The following is a 14,014-nucleotide window of genomic DNA, read 5'->3' as shown; positions in this document are numbered from 1 at the left end:
TTGTAAATTGTCTTAAAAGATATTATATAAGACATATTTTAATTTATAACCATCTAAAAAGATATTTGTTTAAGTCATTTTATCAGATAAACCATCCCGGATTAGGATTTATTTAAGACACTTCTTATATAGAACCGTTGAAAATATGAATATTATAAGTCACAAAGTATTTATCAAACTGTCTAGAATATCTTATAATAATAGACACTTGCAACAGGAAAAACCATCTTATTTAGAAGACTGATATTGGACGTTTTAGAAACTGTCTTATTCAAGAGATTGATATTGAACGTTTTGAGAACCGTCTTATTGAGATTAAATAAAATGACTTACATGTCAATGCATTCTTCAATTTATAATATTGGAGATACCACACTATAATAATTTAAAAGAGAAATATACATACACATATATATATATTTGATAACATTATAATTAACATAATATAAATAAGTATCATTAAGTATATCATAAATAATCATTGTCAAATAACTCATATATAAGTGTACTCTAAATCCAAACTAAAATTACTAGTTAAAAACTAGGTCATCAACTATTTAAGCTTTAAGCTAACGTTGAGCCTAACTAAGTATATATGAATTCCACTTGAGCGGCCACCAAATTTTGAGTTCCATTCCGTCTTTTTCTGTACAACAAATAGAAGAAAGCAATAATTATTAGTTAGACACAATTGAACACCTCACATTATGACATATCACAAAGATCATATGGATGTGTAAAACAGGATAGAATACTACTAGATTTTGCATCTATCAAAAGAACTTACCTTCTCTGGAACTTTGCTGAAAACAGGTGTGCTCACAATTGGTGAGACAATCATTTTTTGCCACATTTGAGCAAAACTTGCATTTGGGTCAAGCAGATTTGATGGACCAAGAATAGTATCTAGAGAAGCATTCAATACTCTCCCATCCTATTGAAAATAACCAAGGAATTAGTCATCTTATTCAGACAAAAATGAAACATGTATTCACCAAATAATTATGGGGTAAACCTCAATGATGAATCGAACACCTAGAACGAGTATGGTTTTGTAGTCGCTAAATCCAGCTTCGAAAATTATGTTTTTCCACTTTTGTTCGTCTCGCTCAGCGCCATTGACAGACATGAGACATACATGATGAAGAGATCAAACAAGACATGAATATCTTTGTACTTAATGTTTGGCAACTGGCCTCCAACAACCATATCGAGAATTATCATCTTTCCTTCTGCAATCATGGGAGGTATAGCTTTCTTACAGTTCTTTAGTATCTTTACAATCACCATCACCCCAGTCATGCAAAACCCACTGAAAACAAATAAAAGTAAAGTGAATGAATAAAGTTTGTAGGTAATAGTGAACCGGCTGGCCAAAACAAAATACATGAACCTTGGTTAATGGCAAAAATGCAACTAACACATTACTCCCTCCATCCTGCAATATAATATAGGGTATACATGCATTCCAAATCTATAGTCAAATATAAGGAATTTATTAAGGAAAATACAGTTTGCATTAAATAGTAGCATCAATTTGGAAGGTATTATATTGTTAACCATTTAAGAATCAATCACCTTTGATCATGTTAATGATAGTGTGCAATTAGAAAATAAAGTGAAAACACATTAGTCTTTTCTTTCTCAATCTCTAAGATTTAAAAAAACCTGACTTATAGAACCATAACAAGGATGTAAAGCTCCAGAAAGTTGTAGCCTCTTAAATTGTTATAACTTGTGACTTTTTACTATAAAATTCCCTTCTTATAAGTATATAATGAATGCAGCAAAACAGGGAAATCCTTGATGGAGAGCATAGAAGTGTCTTTAAATTGGTGAAAAAATTGAAAACATCAGATCCAGTGCTATTCAGTATTGAGAATGTCAGCACACCATACATTGATTTCAGAAGATTCAGTTCTCCACCTAAATGCTAAATTAATCAGGTGGCATGCCACTTTAGTTTCTTTTATCAAGTTCTGGAAGGACCAATAACCCAAAATATGAGACTTACATCCCTATCCATTGACCTCTAACACTCAACAATCTGACATCAAGAATACAACGCTTCAGAGAATATGACAAAGGCCGATGTCATGATCCATTTCCTCTGTGGGAGTGGAATTGTAAACATACACACTGTGGCATCCTCCACAAATTAAATTATTGTAAATAGTAGTTCTCATACGTACATTTACTCCTAATAAATCCCCCATTGGCTTGACCTGAAAACCCATTTCAACCACCATTTTATGATAATAAAGATGTATGCACCCAGTCAAATCTGAATTAGTCCATCCTCCATCTCCTCCGAGCCTACAAAAGCTAAGAATCAGAAGAACAAGTACCTGATTATGCACGAGCAGCTGTCATGCCATCTTGAAATCCCATCAGCTATGTGGCAGCTCAGAACCGGACATCCCCAACCGGCTATGGATGTTTCTCTTGGACTTCTACCTATACACCTCATTCTCGTATGGCCAACAGGAAGGCCAGGAGCTCAATATCATTCTGAGAAAGAGTTAATGCAATCTCAGGGCCATGCGTAAACTGCTTCAATCCTTGATCTGAAATCAAGGGAGACCATGAGAATCCTCCAATCGAGGACGACGATATATCTGCTAGTCCTAGTAAGCTAACCTTCCTTTCTTCATTCAACTCCCTCGGGGAGCCAGCGAGTGCTGGAGCCGGGCATGGACGGAGGCGTCGAGGGAGCGGACGCTAGCCGCCGAGACGAGGGGAGGAAGAAGAGCGGATGCGTAGTGTCGTGTGGCGGCGACGTGGAGTCTCGAGTGGAGGGAGGGAGGGGGAAGTAGGCACCTGGCCACGACATCCAAGACTGGAGGCGGGCAGAGCTCGTGCCCGCAAAAAACAACCGCCATGGCAGCAACTCGCCCTGCACAAGACTGAGAGGGGTGCCTTGCTCACAGGCGGAGGAGGGCGTTGTGGGCCCAGGCGAGGCGACGACGGGTTCACCTAGGGAGCAGCGGCAGCGGCGGCGGCGGAAGAGGAGCAGGAGGAGGCGATAGGCAACCGAACCGAACATGGCCAGGGTTGGTACGAGGACCGCAACCTGATTTGCGAGACCTTGGGGTGTGTAAAATTGCGGCCAACACGCGTCATGACACACTGCCATTTTGACACTTGACACCCATGAAACGCAAAGAGCGAGTGAATCAGGGTCATTTTTTAAGGAACCCGATTAGAAGGAATAATTTAGACACCGGATTTTCTTTTTTAGTCTAAATCTATGAAGTGGCTAGGTTTTTGAGTTTAACATTATAAATATAAAAAGCGCTGATATATTCAGCATAGGATGTGTATACCTTTCTAAACCCTGTGGTACGTAAATGATAGAAATTAAAGCAAAATGATGACTTAGGTCTATTGTGTGACACATTAATGATCAAGTCGTATGTGGGTCCATTTTACCATCTATATCAAGTTACAAAGATAAGTTTTACACTTTATATCATATATATGATCAAACTAAGATGAATTTACTATTTACTATGTTTTTTCAGAAGATGTCTTATCAGAAATATCATACAAAGACAGTTTCATATTTAGAAATGTCTAGTATACTCACTAACATCTAATACAGTGCTTATAATCTAGACGATTCTAATAATATCTTTATTTGAGATGGTTTCATGTACAGAAGTGTCTAATATACTAAACAAAATATAAGACAATTCTTGCAATCTTAATGACTCAAAAGGTATATTTATTTGAGATGGTTTTCAATAACAATCCATCTTAAATCAATATAAGACATTTATTACGATGTAACTGTCTCAAAACACTTATTTATTAAAGACGGATCTACAATGAATTGTCTTACCTTACTCATCACCATATGATAAAATACACTTCTATAAAATGCACCGGTATCCGTATTAAAATGTGCGTCTTAAATAAGCATTTCTCTAGTAGTGGCACCTAATATGCTTCTATAATTGAGAGCACCTAGAGGGGCTAAATAGGTGGTCCTGCAAAATGATCACTAAAACACAAACTTGGTCTAAAAGTTATGAGTTGGTGCAAAAAAACAAATTCGTGATAGAAGAGAGAAAGGTTTCTTCACTTGATTGCTCTTCAAAGATATAAATTAGACAAAGAGCAATATTCCAAGTGAATTAGGAGAACTAAGGAAGAGATAAAATCACAATAAAAGTAAATGCAAAGTGACACCGTCAATTTTATCAAGTGGTCCAGCCAAGGCTGAAATGCTTGCCTACATCCCCGTTGTGGTGTGCCAATGGACAAGGGTTGCACTCAACCTCTCTAAAGTGATCCAAATATCAAACTTGAGTGCTAGGATCTTCCTTATATCAAGATGGCTCCCTCTCACAAGGAATCTCCACAATTTAGAGTCTCTTGCAACCATACACAAAATCGAAGTTACAACTTATAGCACAAGAGAGGGAGAAATTACACACACAAGAGAAAACACAGAAACACTGCAAAGAGAGAATATCACAAGTGTGCAAAATCACACAAACACATGAACAGCTCAGAAACAACGCCTGGATCTTACTAAATCACTAGAATGCGTTGCAGCGGAGTGTCGGAGTTATGTGTTGTTCTTGGAGTGTTTGAGCACTGATGGAGGTCGCCATGGGGTGCTTTTATAGCCCAAAAATGCCCCATAGCCATTGCCCCTTTCTTGCAAAAAGATGCCAAAAATCAACTTCCCGCAGGGGCACTTGACCAATCCGATGCGACACCAGACTGGGTCCATGTGCCCCAAGGTTGATATCCTTGCCCCTGTGATGGTGATATCCTGGCCCAAGGCTTAATAGAATTGATAGTGTACTCATACCAACAAGGTGCATCTTCTTTTTCGGAAACCTATCTCGAAAGAACCTCCATGTTAAGCATGCTTGGCTTGGAGCAATTTGGGATGGGTAACCGACCGGGAAGTTTTCTCGGGTGCGTATGACTGAGCACAAAGTGCGCACAAAAGACTCATGTTGGTCTGTGGGGACAATATATGATCATAGCGAGCTGTCAGGAGTAAGTACCACCAGTCCGAGATTGGATGGGGTGTTACAAGTGGTATCAGAGCCAACCCTCACGGTTTCACGGCCGTGTGTGTTAGGGGTTCGGGTATATGGCGCATGGCACATGTGGGCCAAGAGTGGTCACATGGCATGGCATATGACTACACTAGACACACAGACGTGGCTAAGACGGGAGGTTCCTGGATTGGGGTTGACCGACGAGGATGTCGGTCTTCTAAGGGGGTGGATTGTGATATCCTGGCCCCTAGGATGGTGATATCCTGGCTCAAGGCTTAATAAAATTAATAGAGTACTCTTACCAACAAGGCGCATCTTCTTTTTGGAAGCATATCTCGAAAAAAACTTAAGGTTAAGCGTGCTTGGCTTGGAGCAATTTGGGAGGGGTGACCGACAGGCAGTTTTCTCGGGTGCGCATGAGTGAGGACAAAGTGCGCACAAACGACTCATGTTGGTCTGTGGGGATAATATATGATCCTAGCAAGCCACCAGGAGTAAGTACCGCCGGTTCGAGATTAGACGGGGTGTTACACCAAGTTAGGGATCGTGATTGGCAGCTGACTGGTTCGGTGCACCTCTGGACTGAGTGCCATGATAGATAGTCGTTCGCTTGCTGTTGGGGGTCTTCTTCTCCGCCGAAGGTCCTCAAGGAAAAAACACCTTCGGCAAAATGATACAAAGGATCGCCGAAGCCACCTTCAGCCTCGATTTAGCTCCTCAAGATGAAGACTCTGTATAGAGGCGACAGTGCAAGATGCCGAAGCTCAACGGCCTCAGCCCAGACCAAGCAAGGAAGGAAAAAGGACTAGTTAGGCCTTATTGGTTTTAGTTACTTGTAAATAAGAGTTCGAGGGCATGGATGTAATTTTACCCGGGCTGCGTCCCGCACTATAAATAGATGAATAATACCCCAGTACCGTTCACGCTGGATTATAATCACTCTCACGCCATCCTCGCTCTCTCACTTTTTGGCAAACCTAAGGTACCAATGTAATATGAATATTGTTGATGTTTATTCATGTTTATGGAATATAAGAATAAATGAATCATTGATACATTACAATTATTATCTTTAATCCTTTGTATTCCTTCGCTTTCTTATTTACACTTACATTTATATGTTGAAATGATGAAGGTATGTCCTTCATGACCTTCGTCTGAAGATCATTATATCCGAGAGGAAATAATGCTTCAAAAGACGAAGGTCTTTAACCATTAACAATTGTGTTGCCTTGTTCTTGATTTATAGCATTTGAGAATAAGTGACCAACATTGGCGCCCACCTCCGGTGAACTCACTTCCACAACTGTGACAATGGCTTCGCAAGGTAACCAAGCTGCGGCACCTTCGGCTACGAAGCTGGTGCTTCCAATCACAGGCGGCTCAAGTTCTGAACCAGCCAACAAGAAACAGAAGAAGGAAGCATAGAGAAGGGTACAACATGTTGGTGTGCAAGGACCCTTCATCAGGTCCAAATGGTCTCACATACCAATTACCTTCTCTCAGGAAGACCTTCAGCTTAAAGATTATCCTCACAATGATGCAATGGTCATATCATGTGTCATCAAGGGATTTTTGGTCCACAATGTCCTGGTGGACAGAGGCAGCGTAGTGGATATCATTTTCACAAAGGCTTTCAGGCAAATGCAACAGCCGGATGACAAGATACATGATGCAACACATCATCTTTGTGGTTTCGGAGGAAGAAAGATTATAGCGCTCGACAAGATAACCATGTCGGTCACCTTTGGCTACGTTCACAACACAAGGAAAGAACAGGTTGTCTTCGACATTGTTGATATGGAGTATCCATACAATGCAATCATTGGTCGAGGGACGCTCAATGCCTTCGAAGCAATACTCCATCCAGCATACCTTTGCATGAAGATACATTCGAAACAAGGACCCATTGTTGTACATGGGAGCCAAGAAGCTTCCAGGAGAGCCAAAGAAAGTTGGACAGATTCGAAGGCCATCCATAATATAGATGAGGCCAAAGCTCATCGGCAATACAAGCATAAAAGAGAAAAGGCTGCTTTGGCAGAACAACCAAAGCCCATGCTTTTGCGTGAGGACATAGCTGACCAAAAGGTGCTATTGGGATCTCAATTATCTAATGAACAAGAGAAGACCTTGCTGAGATTTTTGTTTAACAATAAAGATGTTTTTGCTTGGTCATCTAAAGATCTCTGTGGTGTCAATAGAGATATTATTGAGCACTCACTCAATGTAGACCCGTCCTTCAGACCAAGAAAGCAGAAGCTTCAGAAAATGTCCGATGATAAAGCCGAAGGTGCACGAAACGAAGTGAAAAGACTTCTAAGTGTCGGCGTTATCAGAGAAGTGACATACCTAGAGTGACTGGCCAATACCGTCATGGTAAAGAAAGCTAACGGAAAATGGAGAATGTGTACTGACTTTATAGATCTTAATAAGGCATGCCCAAAGGATGAATTCCCACTGCCAAGAATAGATTCCCTTGTGGATGCAGCAGCTACTTTGGAACTTATGAGCTTATTGGATTACTACTCAGGCTATCATCAAATCTAGATGAAAAAGGACGATGAGCCAAAGACAAGCTTTATAACTCCTAGTGGGACCTATTGTTATCTTCGGATACCTGACAGGCTCAAAAATGCTGGAGGAAGCTTCAGCAGAATGACTACCAAAGTTCTTCACTCCCAAATTGGCAGAAATGTGCTGACGTATGTCGATGATATCATAGTAAAGAGCACGAAACAAGATAATCATGTTGCTGATTTACAAGAGACATTTGCCAACTTCAGGCGGGCTTGTCTTAAATTAAATCCAGAAAAATGTGTCTTTTGAGTGAAGAAGGGCAAGTTTCTTGGTTGCTTGGTATCAACAAAGGGTATTGAAGCTAACCCAAGCAAAATCGAAGCTATGCTTCGGATGGAACCGCCAAATTCAAGAAAGGGGGCTCAGAGATTAGCAGGAAGGCTAGCATCATTGAACAGATTTATCTCAAGATCAGCAGAGAGGAACCTACCTTTCTTTGAAGTATTAAAGTGAGCCAAATTTTTTCAATGGGGTCTACCTTAGTAGAAAGTCTTCGAAGACCTGAAGCAATATTTGATGGATTTAATAACTCTAACCCCACCTTCGTTAGGAACCCCATTACTTCTATATGTGGCTACTTCCCCTGCTGCGATTAGTGTGGCACTTGTACAAGAGAAACAAGATGGCTAAGTAAAAAAGCAAGCACCAGTATAGTTCATCTCTGAGGTACTTAGTCCATCAAAGAAGAATTACACAGAGCTGGAGAAGGTATTGTATGTTGTATTGATGGCCTCCAAGAAGCTTAGGCATTACTTCCAAGCATACCACATAATAGTGCCTTCATCACAACCCCTGAAGGATATAATGAGGAACATAGAAGCTATAGGACGGTCATAAAATGGGCTACAGAACTCAATGAATTCACCATTGATTATGTCCACAGATCTTCGATCTAGTCTCAAGCGTTAGCAGACTTCATTGTCGATTGGACGCCAGGGGCTCAGGACGAAGAAAGAATAAATGGTGCCGAAGCTTGGACAGTATTTTGTGATGGTCTTGGGGAACCTTCGGCGTAGGGGCAGCTGTCGTTCTAGTTGCACCATCCAAAGTCAGAACTTGTTATGCAGTAAAATTAGACTTCAGCTGCATAAACAATATTGCAGAGTACGAAGCCCTTCTCTTTGGGCTTCGGAAACTTAAGGCAATGGGCATAAGAAGAGCGATCCTCAAGACTGATTCACAAGTTATCTCGGGTCATGTGGACAAAAGCAGTAAGGCAAGAGACCCATAGCTTGAAAAGTATCTAGATGCAGTTCGAAGGTTGGAAGCCTCTTTCGAAGGTTTCTCTATAAAGAATATCCCAAGGGGAGAAAATGAACATGCAGACTTATTAGCCAAATCAGTGGCACAGGGGCTCCCATTACCTTTGGAAGTATTTTTTGAGACAATAAAAGCACCTTCAGTAGAGCTCATGGAAAGAGCGGTGCTCACAATTTCATCGATACATAGTGAAGATTGGAGGACTGAAATTGTATCTTTCCTCCAGGGCAACTGTCTTTCGGATGATGAAGTTTACAATAAAAGAATGGAAGCAAGGACAAGGTCATATGTAATAATAGAAGGGGAATTATACAAGCACGGAGTTTGCTCTCCATTGCTCAAGTGCTTGTCTAGAGCTGAAGGTCAAGAATTGATGAAGGAAATACATGCAGGGTTATGTGAGCCCCACATTGGGTCTAGGCCTCTGCTGGGAAAGGTTTTCAGACAAGGTTTTTACTGGCCAAAGGCAGCTTTGGATACCGCAGATTTAGTTCAAAAATGTGAAAATTGCCAAAGATGTGCCAGAGACCATAAGCAACCTTTGTCTCTAACCCAGCTAATACAGCCAACTTGGCCCCTGCAAAGATGGGGCCAGATTTGTTAGGTCCACTCCCACCAGCACAAGGCAACTTGAAATATGTTGTGGTGGCAGCGGAATATTTTTCCAAGTGGATTGAGGCAAAGCCCTTGGCTACAATAACTTCGGCCACGGTCTAGAAATTCTTCTGACAAAATATCGTTTGTCACTTCGGCGTGCCGAAGGCTATCACTGTTGACAATGGAACTCAATTCGATGCTGAGACATTCAAAGCCTTTTGTAGTCAGATTGGCACAAAAATACACTTCGCATCAGTGAGGCATCCGGAGTCAAATGGATTGGTAGAAAGAGCAAATGGAATCATAATAACAGGAATAATGAAGTCAATCTTCAATCAACCCAAAGGAAAGTGGTCAGACGAGTTAATAAAAGTAGTGTGGAACCACAACACTGTCGTATCAAGGTCAACAGGATTTACCCCATTCAAACTTCAGTTCGGCGACGAGGCAATAACACCGGAAGAAGCAAGAACGGGTTCAATAAGAACTCTAGCTTCGACAGAGGACGAAGGTGATTGCCAAATAACAAAAGACACCATAGAAGGGACTAGACTACAAGCAATAGAGCACATCAATAAATACTAGGCCGAAACAATCAAATGGAGTGATAGAAAAGTAGGATTGAAGAATATCAAGCCAGGTCACTTGGTGCTTCGAAGGGTGGCCAACCCTGATACAATGGGAAAGCTTCAGCTCAAGTGGGAAGCTTCCTTTTTGGTGGTATCTTCGTCAAGACCCGGGTCCTACAGACTGAAAGATATGGACGGCAACGACATACCCAGGTCTTGGAATGTGGATGAGCTTCGACGATATTATGTGTTAACAATGTAATTTTCTTATTTTTTTCCCTATGGCACCCTTTTTCCTTTCAAGGGGGGAGAAAGGTTTCTAATGGGGCCATAGGTTGTAATTTTTTTGTTCAGCCCTCTGCAATACAAGGGCCAAATTCCCCCACATGTAAAATGTAACATCAGAATTTGCACCATCGAGTGCAAGAGATCATGGAGAAGCTCAAAAGTCATCCCTAAGGGGATGCAGAGCTAAAATGCCACCTAAATCAAAGGTGGAGAAGCTCCAAAGTCATTCCTAAGGGGATGCAAAGCTTAAATGCCACCTAAGTCAAAGGTGAAGAATCTCCAAATTCGTTCCTAAGGGGATGCAGAGCTTAGCTCAAAAGTCGTTCCTAAGGGGATGCAGAGCTAAAATACCACCTAAGTAAAAGGTGAAGAGACTCCAAAGTCGTTCCTAAAGGGATGCAGAGTCTGGGTGTGTTCTTGACATACATTTGCATATTTCATCACATCATCTTTTTCATTCATACAAACATTCATTAGACATTCATAGGATCATCATCATGACATAAAGCACATACATTAACAGGAAAGACAGCAGATGCCTGTCTCTAGTGATAAAATGCTTCGTTGAAAGCGAAGCTGCTTTGTCTCAGATAAAACTTAGTGTTGTATGGAGGTACTTCGTTTTTAATGAAAAAATGCTTCGATGTGAATGAAAAGAAGGGAAGGTGTTTTTCGCCTTCGACTCAAAAGATTACAAGCATTGGTTTCGTCCACAACAAAGCAATTCATACAGGAGCGAAATGGTAAAATTATATTACAAGGTATTCACAAATAAGTACAATATTTTGTTCAACTGACAATTACAATTTTTTGCCAAATGATGCAAAGAGTTCCTAAGTCTTCTACATATAGATAGAAAGGGAAGTTCTAGGATCTTCAACCCTTTGGAACAGGCTTCAGCTTAATGAATTTCGGCGCCACCATCCTGCAGAAAAGACGAAGGTATAAAGTAATTGGAAATATAATAAAGGAAAACCAAGGTAGAGAAGACAAAGGTAAAAGTTCCATACCAAGTTTAGCAGTTTTCGTGCTTCATCCCCGGCAAGTTCACGCCCGCCCTTTGCCCAAATTGGGTAATAAATCTGTTCCCTATGCTTCGGGCTTCGGTTGTTCCAAATTTGGGTAATAAATCTGATGTTGAAAGATTGAAAGTTGGCTTATTAACAGTTTTGGCGTGGTTGCACCTAGCCTACATAAATGTCGCAGCTGTGCCGCGTGAAGCCACCAGGGCACAGAATTCTCCTTGCTCGGTTATAACTTCATCAAGGGGTTCAACTTCATTTTCAATATGCTCGAAGGCCCCGGGGATATCTTCGGCCGAAGGAATAATCTCCTCAGAAGTAGCTCCAACCGAGTTAAATATCCCCTTCAGCTGATTAATGCACCGAGTGGCAAAGTCGGAGCACTTGTTATGAAGGGTCTCAATAGCTTCATGCAGCTTCGTATTTCTTTCAGCTTCGGCTTCGACCTTTGCTTTATGCTCCTTTGTCTCATGGTCAAAGCGTTGTGAACTTTCGTTCCAAATTGTTCGAGCAGGATGTCTTTTTCCTTCAAAGAAGCTTCAAGTTCCTTAATTTTATCCTCTAAGCCTTTAATTATTACTTCGTTTCTTCTATCCTCATTATCCTGCTGCATTTTTAAGGCATTGCTTAATAACATGCTCTGCAAAACAAGTTAGAATCAGAACACTCAATCCACTACGAAGGTAATAAAAATCTAGACAAAAGTCTCACCTTGAAGTTAGAATAAAATAGGCTACCGAAAATATGTTGTCGTCGGTAGCAACTGATGTCGGTCTCCAATTTCGGGAATCCAATACTCTTGGATAGGGTGCCGACTATCTTCGCCCCAGCGCAGTCGCGAATGCATCCTAAGATTTCATCATCGACCCCGCCAAAGAGCATGGACCCTGGTTGGTAACCACAAGATACATCAAATTCTTTTAATTCTAACCTATCCTCCTTAGAAAGTTATTGGTCGCCCAGGTGCCGAAGATCAAAATCTTTTTCATTCGAAGGAGTATTATTAATTCTCTTTCCTTTATCTAGCACTGCGGCCATGTTTTCCTCTGCAACCACATCTGATATAAGCCTGTCAACTTCTGACATTGTGGCTGTAAGTTCTTCAGCTTCGGTTGCCAGCGTCTTCAGCATCCGCAAGAATTGGTGCTTTCGTCGCCGAAGCTGAAGGCGACGTTTGATCAATTGCTTGCATTACATTCACAATTCGGCGTTTCTTTTTCCCTTCAATCTTCTCTTCTGTAGCCAAAGGCGTTTCCGTCCTCTGTAAAAGTTTTGTCAGTTCCAATCTCAGAGGACTTAGCAGCTTGGATGGCAGAGATTCAGTCATTACCTTCAAAATTTTGACCACTTCGGCAGCAGACGGCGACGAAGGGCTTTTCTCTGCTGCTTCGTCTACTTTCGGTTCAGTAGAGGGTATCTGATCAAGCTTTCGCTTCTTAGGAATTGTCGCCTTTGGCTCTAGGGCTGTCTTTGCCTTCTTTAGAGCCTTTTCATCTTCTTTTACAGATCGGGTGGCTTGCATGCTTAGGATGCTAACAACCTTCTTTCTTTTCACACCCTAGCCCCTTTGTCAAGCTTCTCATAATCTGGGTATTCGAAGTTCAATGCATCCATTACTCGATTCAGCCTTTATTTCGGTCGTGTACCGAAAGCAGCAGCCATTAGCTGGTCCTCCTTCGTATAATTGCCAAGAATCTCATTGCACATGGTTTCGATCATTTCTAGCCATTCTTGGCATGGTTTCTTGAACTGTTTCTCAAATTTGAAGCCATAAGGGAGCCAAACAAGCTCATACTTTTCCCCCCTTCCTTTTTCTTCGGCATCCCCCAACTGCTAGAGGTCGAAAACGTTCTATTCGCCAAATATTCCTGCACTAGATCCCTAGTGCTAATCTCGGCAGCTACCACTCTAAATTCAACTTCGGCAAGTTGGCACGGGGAGCCAAGTTGCATGTGGCACAAGGGCCTTGTCATTCCGAAGCTTAATCTCATCGGACTCATGACCATAGTCATTAGTTTTTCCCTCTTTTTCTCATCAGCTTTTATATAGAACCACTCACTTGTCCACCCAGTCGGCCACTTGGTACGGTAGCCGATTACCGGGGCTTTGGTATCCTTTCGATACGCAACATTATAACAACTGAAGTTCTTGTGAAGGCCATCCGTTCGGGCCTTGGTTTGGTAGTGCAACTCATGCACTCGACAGAAAGCTTCGGCATTAGCGCTCATACCCTGGCTTCGGAGAGCCCATATGAAAACACTGAGTCTGGCGATGGCATTTGGTGTTAGTTGATGAAGATATATTTCAAAATCCTTTAAAACTTCTCCTATCATGTCATGTAAAGGGAACCGAAGCCCTGCCCTAAAGAAGCTCTTGAAAACAACAACTTTGTCCTCTTTTGGCTCACAACCACTTCCTCCCCGGCAAAGCGGACAAGTTTGCTCTCAGCCTCTCCAAAATAACCCAGCTTCTTCATCATAATCATGTCCTCTGCCGTCAGAGTAGATTTTCCAAATTCGATGTGGCTTGGCTTCGACGGGCTCAAAATACTGTAGTCTTCCCCAGCTTCATCATCACTCCCATCTTCAGCCGCAATCTGCTCAACTTTGGCAGCTTCATCTTAGGAAACAACTTTTTCTGTTGCCACTAGACTTGATCGCCTCATCATTTCTGA

General features: G+C 41.5%; 1 long non-coding RNA gene across 5 annotated transcripts; it reads right to left on the bottom strand.

Annotated features, from left to right (window-relative positions):
• Positions 1-435: 435 nt before the first annotated feature.
• Positions 436-3,113, bottom strand: LOC109943455 (uncharacterized). 5 transcript variants are annotated; one of them, XR_002266241.3, is made up of 6 exons: positions 2,641-3,113; positions 2,349-2,567; positions 2,193-2,225; positions 1,016-1,312; positions 788-934; positions 436-646 (listed from the first exon to the last, which is right to left on the bottom strand). It is a non-coding gene; the product is annotated as an uncharacterized lncRNA (long non-coding RNA). The 5 variants fall into 5 exon arrangements; XR_002266239.3 differs by having other exon boundaries at positions 2,193-2,567; XR_002266240.2 differs by having other exon boundaries at positions 1,016-2,225.
• Between the last annotated feature and the right edge of the window lie 10,901 nt (positions 3,114-14,014).

The sequence above is a fragment of the Zea mays genome, chromosome 1, assembly GCF_902167145.1.
Source record: "Zea mays cultivar B73 chromosome 1, Zm-B73-REFERENCE-NAM-5.0, whole genome shotgun sequence".
In the NCBI taxonomy this organism is placed as follows: domain Eukaryota; kingdom Viridiplantae; phylum Streptophyta; class Magnoliopsida; order Poales; family Poaceae; genus Zea; species Zea mays.
The sequence above is the reverse complement of the archived record's forward strand: the minus strand, read 5'-3'. Positions and strand labels throughout refer to the sequence as shown.